Source organism: Haemaphysalis longicornis, unplaced genomic scaffold, assembly GCF_048455015.1.
Source record: "Haemaphysalis longicornis isolate Haplotype H1 unplaced genomic scaffold, Haemaphysalis longicornis Haplotype H1 scaffold_1, whole genome shotgun sequence".
NCBI lineage: Eukaryota > Metazoa > Arthropoda > Arachnida > Ixodida > Ixodidae > Haemaphysalis > Haemaphysalis longicornis.
In genome coordinates this window covers 437,623,541-437,629,809 of record NW_027526203.1, presented here as the reverse complement: position 1 = coordinate 437,629,809, position 6,269 = coordinate 437,623,541, and positions in this window count along the sequence as shown.

Genomic DNA, 6,269 nt, shown 5'->3' with positions numbered 1-6,269 from the left:
TCGAGGCCTTCCAGGTTTTAACTCGCTATGGGCCGGACACATGTTGTTCGCGTGGAAGAGGAAGAGCGGGAATTGAAGAAGCGTCGGCCCGAACAGAAACGCGAACGGACGCGAAAACTACGCGAAGCCGCAGCAGCCAGCGTTGCAGCCTCGGGTTCGCTTATCGAGTAACGGCGAATCCCTACCGGATGACGAGCAACTTCCCTGCTTGGAACGCCGACGTGAGCCAAAAAATTACGCCCATCTTCCCGCGAGGGAACCCTGATGTGATGCGACGCATCAGGGGGGAGCGTTTGGACTGACGCTGGTATTGGATTGCGGCAGTCAACTCGCTGAAGGGACTGTCGCTTCCATCACGTCTTCATCGGAAGAATCAATTCAAGCACGCAGTCGTCAAGTAAAGTGACGCGAAGTCGAACAAAAGCGAGCGCTGACTGAACCGCCGCAGCTCGCTACCCGCTTTATATTCACAGCGCCTGAACGAGAGGAGACAGCGGAGGAGAGTCGCGCATGCGCGCACTTGCGGGACGGGAGCGGAGCGAAGCGAGCGAAGCGCGCGCACGCAGCTGTTTATGAGAATGAGACGGAGTGCGAGTGTTGCGCACAGCTGTCGGAGAGAAGAGCGGAGGAGAGTCGCGCATGCGCAGGTGGCGTGCGGACGCCGCCGACGCCGACGCCGACGCAGGAGGGACATGCCTCAGAGCAAGAGATGCGTCGCATCTAATATTACTTGTTCAGCGTAAAGAGCTTTCAGAGCGACGTTTTCCACGGTGTCTTTCACTTCTAATCAAGCGCATATAACCGGTTGCCGGTTGGTTTATGCGTGTATGGGTTGAAAGTAAAGGGACGGGTGAGGACGTGCCCTTACTGATTACACGTCCGTTGTCCTGGCGGGAAGTTTAAACGTGGGCGTCAAACGGCCCAATGTGACCTCTACGGTGTCCTCAGTGGTAGAGCGCATGGGGTTAGTGTGGTACATAAACGACGCGGGAAGGAAACAGACAGCTCCATGTTTGTCCGCTAGAATAAAGCTCGGGTCATTCCAAGATTTGAATTGAATTTAGTTTATTTAACTACGATGTTGAAGGACGACCAGGAAAAAAGCTGTGGAAATAGCTTGAAGTACCCTGGCCACCTTACACACAGAGCAGCAAGTCAAGCATAACAAAATTACAAAACAAGACATTCAGTGAATGAGCTAGAAAGCATGCTTTCTGTATAGCACAGAGACTTGCAACTACTTCACAGGGCACGCGGACAGTTGCATACAACAAATGTTTACAGAAAATGACCCGACGGCGTCTCACCACACCACGGTCACGGTCCAGGCGCGGATGTCTCTGGGGTGGGTGACCGGGCGAGACCGTTGATGAGGTGGTGCTCCTCGGGCCTACGCCGCGAAGCGCACACGGCGTCAGGCTGCGTTGATGCCAAGCCTCGACCGCACAGCGCTATCAGGTTCCCCGCCTCGGGTTAACGCCGCGAGGCATGCGGGCACCGGGACTGTAGGGGTGCTCCTCAGGAACGGGAACGAGAGGTACGCCAGGCCCGCTCGCCGGCCCGGAGGTCCGAGAACACAGGAACGAGCAGCTTCGTGGTGGTGGTGGTGGTTCCAATGAAATGGCGCGTACCCACTCAGGGGGATTGGCCAGGAAATGGGCGCCTTACCGAAAGAAATTAGGTAATTTTTGAAGGGAAAGAAAATTTTTTAATTATTAGGATGGGTTAGCAGTATATGAGTAGAGAAATAAAAGTAAGGAGATTAGAGAAAGAAAGAAAAAAAGGTAAAAACGAACACCATTTAATGAAAATTGGAAGTAAGAAACACGAAGAAAGTGGTACAGACGAAGCAGTGAGCTTGGCGCGCATATTCTTTACAAGAAAATCCAGTTAAGCTAAATGCTGTCTAGCACGGCAGACGGCCTGATTCCAGGAGGAATGAGTGCAACGCACTGCAAAGATCTCCGTGGCAGAATCCCAGTTCCTTCGCCCCGAATGACAAAATAACTGTAGCAGACAGCGGGAGGTTTAGCCGGCTTTTCTAAGTATCTTCGTCTTACCGAGGAGAACCGTCGGCAGGAGAAGAAGAAATGGTCGATTGTTTCTGGTTCTTTGCAAAAGGCGCATAACGGCGACAGGGCCAGATTAGAGCGGTGCAAGTAATAATTTAAATTTGGCACGCGACAGCGAAAGCTAGTGAGGGTTACTTCACAAGCTCGCGACTGGCTTATGCTGCACTTCCATGAGTACCGGAGGTGCTCGAGCTTTGAGTCGTCGTAAGTAGAATCAGGCAGACTTTGAAGTAAGCACAGCCTACGGAAGCGAGCCGAAGTTATGAGGGAAATGGGCGGCAGAACCTCCACTACTGGACCGCCCAATGCCATTGCCGCCAGAGCATCCGCCGATTCGTTAAGCCAGATACCTGCATGTCCAGGTACCCAGACCAAACGAAGTTCACGAAGGAAGGAAGGCGCTAAAGAAGCAAGGACTCGACGTAGGGGGGATGAAGTTGAAGAAGTAAGGGCAGAACAAACAGAAAATGAATCCGTGAGAATTATTGCCTGTCGTTTCGAGGAACCAAGCTTACGAAGGGCCAAGACTATTGCGAGAAATTCGTTTTAACCGTTCTTCCTTCGCGCGCCTACGTCTTCTTCCACTTTCTCGTCATCGGTCACGCCTGTCATTCACATTTTCCCGCGCTTGTTCCGATGAGGCGTCGACCATTGGGTTGTTACGACGCTCCACGTAGCACACCACCCTTACAATCCCACACTTTACCACAGTCTGCAACTCGCTAGCTAAACGATCCAATAACTCAATAACTACGCTTTCAATTGTATCATTGAGTGGCTGCTGACAGACAGGTACGAAAAGCCATGATTTATGACATTAAATGCCTAGCGCGACTATCCATACAGCTCTTCACATTTGATTTTACCAAACCCCTTTCAGCCGCTGGGGCGCCCACCACATCGAGCCTGTGCGTCGGCGTCTAACGGGACACCCCTTATTACTTCGGGCTTACGCGCCAACTGGCTTGGATTCTAGCCTGGTTCTTCAGCCTGCGCAGACGCTCGCGCAGCGTAGTCGATGTTCGCCATTTCGTCGCGCGCTGTGCGAAACACGCTGTTTGAAGATGAAAGTGCCTCCCCCTGCAGCGTTGGCTATTAAGAAATGTGTCCCGAGAAGAGGGCTGATAGCATACGTCTCTTGTTTGTGTTCGCGTGAGACTTAACTTAGATACGAAAGGTGCCGGCCCGGCGGAACACTTGGCGACAAGTGGGACTGTGCAAAGCAAATGTCCGTCTTCGACACGTACGACTTCTTTCTCAGTCTCACCCTCTTTTGCACCGCCACCAATCCCACCGCCGCCTCAGTATCAATCAATCAATAAATAAATAAATCGTCTATTAGCGTGCCCAGGAACAGCCAGAGGACCTTTGTGCTGGCGCGTGGAACAAAAACAAAAGGAAATAAGCAAGGCACGTTGTACCTAACTCGCAAAGGAATAACGTTATGGGGTAACATAGGCACGACCACTCGATCTCCCCCTTTTGATGCGGCCTGCCGATTGGTATCGCGAACAAAAGAACGCGCGTGAAAGGGGAAGTTGACTCACTGGCCACGGTGGGAGGTGGGGGCGCTGCTTATCGGCGAAGAAAGATCGTATATAACGGTAAAGGAAACAGGGCTGATGTCAATTCGTACAGGCCTATTACAGTTACCTCAGTGGCATACAGGCTGGCAATGCAAGCCATAAAAGCGGAACCACAGGCGTAGATAGAGGAGAACAGCATACTAGGAGAACTACAAAATGAATTCAGACGAGACAGGCGCTTAGAGGACAATTTATTTGTCCTAACCCAATGCATAGAGGTGTAAATGGCTCAGAAGCGACCACTATGGATAGCATTTCTCGATATAAAGGGAGCCTACGACAATGTAGATAGATAACTTCTATGGAGCATACTTGAGCGGGAGGGATTAGGCCAGGGCTTAATACAGCTGTTGCAGAGAATTTACAATGAGAGCGAGGTGAAAATTACCTGGGAGGACCTAAAGCGCATGGAACCGGTAGTCACAAATAGAGGTTTAAAGCAGCGTTGTCCCCTATCGCCATTGCTGTTCACGCTGTACATGAAAACACTAGAAAGAAAGCTTGAAGGCAGTAAAATAGGTTTCAATCTATGTTATAGCCGCAAAGGACAGGAAGTGGAGCAACATATCCCGGGACTGATATACGCAGATGACATTGTACTACTAGTAGATAGCGAACAGTGTCTGCAACAGCTCACAGGTGTATGCGGGGAGGAAGCCACTGAACTGGGGTTAGAGTTTAGCACAGCAAAGTCGGGAGTTCTGGTTTTTAATAACGACGCACGTAACCAGTCGGTATTAGTTCAACAAACAACAATTCCGTGGGTAACGAAATACAAATATCTGGGCATATGAATAAACGAAGGTCAGGCGTATATAAAAACTCGTGAGGAGAATTTAAGAATGAAAGGCAAAAGAAACGCCTCTAACATGTAGCACAGAGCACTGTGGGGATATAACAGATATGAAGTAGTGAGAGGAATCTGGAAGGGAGTAATGGTACCAGCACTCACCTTTTCAAACGCAGTAGTGTGTGTCAAATCAGAGATTCAATTAGGGCTAGAAGTAAATCAGAGGGCGGTAGGTCGATTGTCATTAGGAGCACATAGTAAAACAACAAATGAGGCAGTGCAGGGAGATATGGGATGGGCCTCCTTTGAAGTGAGAGAAGCACAAAGCAAAATATGTTTTGAGGAACGACTCAGAAATATTGATGACCAGAGATGGGCGGCGAAAGTGTTACGGAATCTTTGCATGAAAAGCGTGGACACACAGTGGGGGATAAGAACCAAAAGGCTCAGGACAAAGTATATGAAACCTGGAAGTGCAGGGGAAACGACCAAGGCAATAAAAAATGAAGTGAAAGAATCAGAGGCAACGACCTGGAAAAAGAGGATGGACGGGGAAAAGTCCTTAGATATCTACAGTATCGGGAAGCAAGAGATCACCTGGGAAAAATTCTTCGATAATGCCAAAGGGAGTGCATTGCTTTTCGAAGCCCGGGCGGATTGCTTGCGGACAAAAACGCTTATCCGCGAGCCGGTACAGGACGAACTGTGCGCAGGCTGCGGCAGGGAGCCAGAAATCATGCGACATATTGTAACGGAGTCCAAAGGTATCCGTCCAGTCCTCAGTGAGGGAGCCATCCAGCTTCCGGGATCCCTTGGCTTTAAGGTTAACGGACAAGTGAATTGGACAGCAGTAGAGATTAGTAAAAGAAGGTTAGAGTGTTGCCCGGAAAAGAGCAGAGAACAATCTGGGAAGACATGCGAACAAAGAAGTCAGACTAGCACAAAAATTCATAAAGTTTTTTTTTTTCTTTTGGCGAGGTGATTGTACAGTGGCGTTACGACTAAGGTCGCTGTGCAACGCCACCCCGTTACAAAGGGGAAGCCTCTAATCATCGTCATCGAAAGCACCTTGCATCTGCTTGCACCGCCTCGTGCGAAGATGTTTTTTTAAAACTCTGCGACACTTTTACCCTACCGTCGTCAGGTCAGCCAGCAAACTTGATTTTTTTTTTCGTGACTGCTGTTAGGCTTCCCAGTATGTGGATGAAATACACTGCACGCGATACCTAAAAGTTGTTGCGTGGCGCTTGCTTGGAAAGTCGCATGCCTCATGAAATCCGGAACGGTGGAGATCGAGTGGCCGTGACATCGGTTACGTAGAACGAAGATGTAACCGTTAAAGAAATGACACACACGCATACAAATAATAAGAATGATGATGATAATGATCATGGCGCTGGGGGGTGGTGACAACCTAAGGTGTGTATATTATGTCTGTGCATTACCGCGAACGAGAAAACACCGGATTCTGCGTTCCGACTGCATGTGTTACTGCATAATAGGAGCAGATTATTTTTTTATTTTGTTTTGCTGTACGTTACGCTTGAAATATTGCTGCCTGTCACCCCCTGTCACCATTATTCCTGTGCAACCCGAAAGATTGCGGCCACAGTCGGGACGAATCATGTCCGACGATTGCTGATGTCACCCTCTTGATTCTGAGGCATCCAGTGCAAAAGAGCGCTTGCAGCCCGAGCTCGTGAGACAGATGACAACACCGGCAATGAGTGGCTGGGTTGTCTCCCAAATAGGCACTCGTCACATCCTGGCGAGCTACGTAGGACAAGCTCGTCGCGATGAAGGCACCAGGCATAAATCACC